The following is a 6,445-nucleotide window of genomic DNA, read 5'->3' on the forward strand; positions in this document are numbered from 1 at the left end:
CAGACCATCCTAGAAGAAGTCAGGCTCTCTTGTTGCAGTCATGATGTGGTCCACGCTTGTGCTCATGTACATGTAGAAATGGGTAGTTTCTCCCTTGCTGACCTCTAGGCCCTTCTTAGGTGTTCCTAAGAGGTTCCTTAGGTGCTCAAACCCCTCTGCTGAATGCGTTCCAGGGAATGAGCATAGCATGGCTCATCTATGATTTCATCTGGAGTCAACCTTGCTGCAAACCAACCACACTTATGTCTGGGTCATAGAACAACAGCAGCAGACTCCATTGATTGAATTTAGCTCCTGTAGCCACATGGGCTCCTCAAGTTTTTCTAGGCCCCAGAGTGCCACTTGCCATTAGCTTATGAGCCAGAAACTTGTGGTGAATACTTGCTACCCACTAGAAACATGGTGTATATGGGACTGGCCCCCTCATGAGTCTTCTCTTGCTCTGCCACCAGGCAATGATGTATATACTTTTGTCTTTGCAAACTGAGCATTAGCAATGCTGTTATGATTCCAGCTGACATAATAGATGGGTCAGGCACAAGATATCCACCCACCCGTGCTCCAGACAAGCACCACATTGTCATAACTTGCACTGAGCAGCATATTGTGGGCTGTGGGATACCAAGTGGTTATGCACATATGCATGGTGTGTCCTTTGAACACCATTACCAGCTCTGTCAGACAGGAGGTCAGCCCATTCTCTGGCACCTGTCCAACCTCTGAGACACTGGGTATGACTTCATCATTATGGGACACCAGCCAATGTCTAGACAGGTCCTATGTGTGCCTACACACCAGACACCACAAAGCCCCTGCACAGGCTTTCATCATCACCATGAGGAACTTGGGGTTGGCTGTGCAAAGTGGATTGTCTTTGATAACATGAACACTCAAATGTCCTCAAAGAACTATCATTCTTCTACTTGTTGAAATTCATTCTGATGCAAAACACCTGTGGCTCATTTGGGATGTTGGGATTGCAGTGACAACCTCCGAAGGCTCCAGATCCTGGCCTCTGGGAAACAGGTATGGTTTATAGTGTATATACACATATATACTTACATACATGCATCATCTCTATATGTACATATACATTATATATATTCTAGTAATATATATTAGAGAGAAGAGAGAGAATATGTGTATGTGTGTGCTCGCATAAGTGAGCTCTTTTTTATATTTATTTGTCTATTGTTCTTTTGAAAGAGGGTTTCAGCATGACACCTGATTGGACTAGAACTATATAGATCAGGCTGAATTTCTGCTACCATTTGCCAAGTACTGGGACTTAATGTTGTCTTAAAACATTAACTAGTAACTATAAGGAAGTAGGAGCAGGGGTGCTTTGTCTATGTTGTATCCCTCACCCCAAGTACATAGTAGGTCCTTGTACATAGTGGGTGTTCAGTAGCTCTCTGTTGACTGAACAGATCCCCTTCCATCATCTGATAGTTTATCACACACTCTTAAGTCTCTTCTGCTGTGGAATTATAAATCAGGAGGATAGAACAGAGAAAAGAGATAATAGGTGCCTAAATGTAAGTTGTGTTATTAAGACAGAATTAAAACCATCCAGAAGGAAGTTGCTAAAGGAAAAGGCGCCTTGTCACAATCTAACCAGTGAGCAGTGTGACATTTCTGTAGGATAATTGGTTGTCACACTGTTCCTCTGAAATTGTAAAACTGAGCCCTGAAGGAATCAATTATCCATGACAGGGTCATGAAACCTGATCGTTAACATGCTGAGACCTTTTCTAAACATTCTTATCAAATAGCCCAGTGCTTTGTATAGCTACCTGAACACTGGAACCACTTGGGAGATTTCAGTTTAAAATACAGTTATCTTGCCATACTTCCTGACATTTAACTCAGTCACCTTAGATTTGGGAGGCGAAAATCCGGGCCTGGGGAAAAACAGGTATAATATGAGCTATACTATCTTGCTGTTCACCAAAGTAAGAAAAGGTTACCATCCCTCTTCCTGACATAATCACACATGGGGCCTGTAAAAGACACAGGCACTAGCATGAAGGAGCTCCAACTGGACAAGTTGGGATAGCTTGAACATTAAAATAGGTACCAGTCTTAGATTACTCTTCACTGGATAAGATATGAACCTATGTTCCCAAACTGACATACAGAAAGAGAGTAAAAATAATATGAATATGACAACACATGTACATGCATAAGTACACAGAGTAGGACCTGGGTTACCATTAAGGTTGATCAGCGATGATGATGGTAGTGGATGTTAAATTTGAGTTGAAACATTGGGTACACTAAGTTATGTACATGGTCTCTTCCATTATTAATTCTTGGAGCTATCATACAAAATGATGGATTTCTGTATGGAATTTCCACACACATGTCATTATACTTTGTTCTAATTTGTTTCCCCATACTCAAGGTCCTCCTCCAAGCTCCCTGCCCACCACTGGTTGGTTTCCTCCCTCCCTCCAGATATTTCCTGGATGCACATTTACACGGTTGTGTCATGTATGCCCCAGTATCCCTTTATCCCTTCTACAGGGTATCTTCCTTCCTCATGATCACCTTTCCAATGTGAGCATATACCCAAACACACATATTTAATTTTAACTCTAAGTTCCAACCTATAAGAGAGCACACTACTCATTTTATTTAAAATAGTGATTTCCAGGCCCATCCATTTTCTTGCAAATGTCACAATTTCAATTAACTTTATAGCTGAGTGAAATAGTTCATTGTATACATGTATCACATTTTCTTTTATTCACTTTAAATCCCAATATCAGCCCCCCATATCTTTCCTGCGTACCCTCAAGCAGATCCTCCCTCATTCCCTGGCCCCTTCTGAGAGAGTGGAGGAATATCTGTGTGAGGGAAAGATCTCTGAGAAGGGGAAGCTCCCTCTGGTTATCACCATCCCCTAACACCCCAACCTCCCCTGCCACGCACCCCAACCCCTTTACTTCAAGTCACTGTAGGACTGGGCATACTCTCTTCCAGATGCCACACAAGGTGGCTCAGTTTGGGTAATGGGGTCCACAGACAGGCAAAGGGTTCAGGGACAGCCCAGCTCTGGTGGTTGGGGACCAGAATGAAGACCAAGCTGCATACCCGCCTGTGTGGGTGCATTCTTCCTGTTTTCCTTAGCACTGTCAAAGTTTCAAGTGTTAAACTGGGGCCTTTCATCCCCTTTGCACAGGGTGAAACTTATGGATCCAGCTCTTTCTGCCCAATGTTATTAAGTTTGCCCAGCAACATTTCCTAGAATGGCCATCTTTTACCAATATATGTCTTTGATGACTTCCTTAAGTATTTAGTGGATTCAGTCATCTGAGCTCTATTCCCATTTCTCTCTTTCTGTACCAGTGCCACACTGCTTTTGTTAGCATGCTCTGTAATATAATTTGAGGTCAGGTTTTTAATATACCAGCACTGTTCTTTCTGTGAAGGATTGCCTTTGCCACTCAGGGTCTTTCATGCTTCCATATGACTTTAGACTTTTTCTAGTACATGAAGACTATCATTGTGTCTGTGATTGGGATTGCATTGAACCTGTAGCTCTTTCATCAATATGGCCATTTCCATAATATTAATTTTCCCATTCCATGGGCATGGAAGGTCTTTCCATCTTCTACTGCCTTCTTCTCTTTCTTTTTTTCTTGCTTTATTGTTTGGAAGTTATTTCTGTGGAAGGACCGGCCCTACTAGGTTTATTCCTTGGTATTTTATTTATTCTTAAGCTATTGTAAAGGGAAATTTTCTTGATTTGTTTCTTGGCAAGTTTATCATTATTACAATTAAAAAAACCTTCTGATTTTTGTATTTTGGTCTGGTATCCTAAATTTTGATTTATATGTTTCTTGGTTGTAAGAGTTTTCCATTGAAGTCTTTAGGGTTTAAGTACAGGATTGTTGTGATTAAGAAAAAGTTGACTTTGTGTGTGTGTGTGTGTGTGTGTGTGTGTGTGTGTGTGTGTATGTGTGTTCCTTTTATTTTTTTCTCTTCTTAATGTTATCATTAAGACTTCAAACATCATATCAATTGAGAGTAAAGAGAGAGGGAATCCTTAATTCCTTCCAGATTTTGAAGAAAATGTTGTTTTCCCTATTTAATATAATGTGGAGTATAGGTTAATTTTACACAGTTTTTATTAGGTTGAAGTATGTTTCTTCATAATTTCTTTGATGTTATACCATAAAGAAATATTAAATACTGTTGAAGGCTGTTTTTGCCTCAATTTAAATATTCAATTTATCCCTATCCTTAAATATATTTGAATGCTGAGGTACACTTACAGAGTTACACATGATGAACAAACCTTGCATCCCGAAAGGAAACAACCTGGTCCCAGCATAGAATCTTACTTTGTTCTTGAATTTGACTTGCAATTATTTGTTGAGAATTTTTACATCTATAATCCTTGAGGGGTTGATATTTTTGTTGTATCCTTATCAGGTTTTGGTATCAATGCAATAGTTTCATAGAATGAGTTTGATAATGATCAAGCATGAGGATCACACATGTAATAATAGTACATGGGAGATGGAAGCAAGAGAGGTCAGGATTCAAAATTGTCCTTGTCCTATGCATTCTAGTATTTATCCTATGTATACAAGCAAGAATAGCTCTTATCCCTCATCATTGTAGCAGACACCATTGGAAAACCTCATCAGGTCAGAATTTAGAGAACACTGCCCATGAGGTGTTTGTCCCCTTGTGATTCATGTGCAACAAACTATCCACAGCTAAGCTCAGGGAATACTGTAGAAGAGGATGGGAAGATTGTAAGATCAGAGTCCTGGGACATCTACTGGGAGAAAATGTCTTGGGGGGATGAGGGAGAATGGCTGCTGGGAAAGAAAGAATTATCCTCTCCCAAGGATGATTCTCCCAAATGATCATCCAGTATAAAGTGGTCATCTCTGAAATAATTTACACACACGCCATAGTAAATGGAATCAGTTTATTAGTTTATGCATATATATCAATGATCAACAAAAAGAGGCCATTTGTTTGAGAGGGAAAGGGTGGCACGGTGCGCAGGATGGAGGGAATCTACATGGGAAAATTTGGTGAGAAAAATGGGAATGGGGGAAGTGATGTAATTATATTTTAATTTTTAAAAAAGAGGAAATGAAGTGGAAGAGGACAGGGAGGGGGAGGGGTGTCTGAGAAGAGTTGGGGTGGATGTGATCAAAGTAGTCCATATGCAAATTTTAAAAAGAAATAGCATATTAAAAACATTATTATCCTCATCTATATGGCCAGTTAGAAACTGGCTTGGACTATGTGAAACTCAGAAAGCATTAAAAACAAAACAAAACAAAAACCAGACAGTGACGTAAAAAAGGAATTTGGTGATGTTCCTTTCCATTCTATTCTTCAGAAGAGTTCAAGAACATTAGTGGCATGTCCTCTCTGAAACATTGGTGGCACTCAGAGCTGAAGACCCCACCCCCGCACACTCCACCACTCATTCACAGGCTCTATTTGTTAGGAGGTCTCTGCTCACTCTCCCAACACAGATGTTTGTTATTGGACATGGTTTTGTTAGTGTTATCTTCCTACCCAATTTGGAGTCATATGTGTCTAAGGATTCAGCAATTTTTTCTAGAATTTTCAGCATTTAAACAGTAAGTTTTCAAAGTACTCTCTTATTACCCTCAGGATTTCAGTGAAATCTGTTATCCTTCTTCATTTTTATCTATAACTTTATTAATTTGTGTATTTTCTCTTGTGTGCACAGGGTGTTGCCAATCTTATTTCTTTTAAAATAAGTCTAGGTCAATGCATTTGCTTTGTTTTATTTTTTTACTCTCGATATCATTAATTTCTATCTGATTTTTATTATTTCTTGCCATGTGCTGCTTTGGGGTTTGGATTTCTGCTGTGTGTTTTTTTTTAATATTTTACTGTATCCGTGAGTTATTTATTTGAGATCTCTCTGATTTGCCTATGCTAACACAGCTTCCTGTGAGGACTGCCTCGGCTGTATCCCCATGGTAGTTAAACTATGTTTTTATTTTCATTTTGCTGGGATATTTTTTACCCTTTTGAAGGCTCTTTCCGCTATGTTGCTGACTTTACTTTTCAGGTCCTGGACTGAATTTGTCTGCTTGCTTGTGTCTTCTTTCAAGGAACTGATCATTTTTACCAGAAAAAGAAAGGTAAATCATCTGGCATTTTTTCCTTTCGGTGGATTTGAGATCAGGAGTGAGGCATTATGATCTGTAGAGAAGTCGTTTCTCCTTGCGTTCCGAGTGATCCATGCTTCTTGTTGAGGTTCGCCCAAGCATTGGTTTTTGATCTAGCTTCCAATTCTCTTTGTGGGTCTGCATATTGAAAAGCCTATTCTTTTTTATTAATCATTACATTTGCTTACATCTCAAATGATATCCCACTTCCCAGTTACCCCTCCACCAACCCCTCATCCTACATCTGCCCTCCCCTTTGCCTG

At 39.8% G+C, this 6,445-nt stretch overlaps 1 pseudogene; it reads right to left on the reverse strand.

Moving 5' to 3' along the window:
* Positions 1-240: 240 nt before the first annotated feature.
* Positions 241-6,136, reverse strand: LOC116913167 (annotated as a pseudogene).
* Between the last annotated feature and the right edge of the window lie 309 nt (positions 6,137-6,445).

This window comes from Rattus rattus, chromosome 12 (genome assembly GCF_011064425.1).
Source record: "Rattus rattus isolate New Zealand chromosome 12, Rrattus_CSIRO_v1, whole genome shotgun sequence".
NCBI lineage: Eukaryota > Metazoa > Chordata > Mammalia > Rodentia > Muridae > Rattus > Rattus rattus.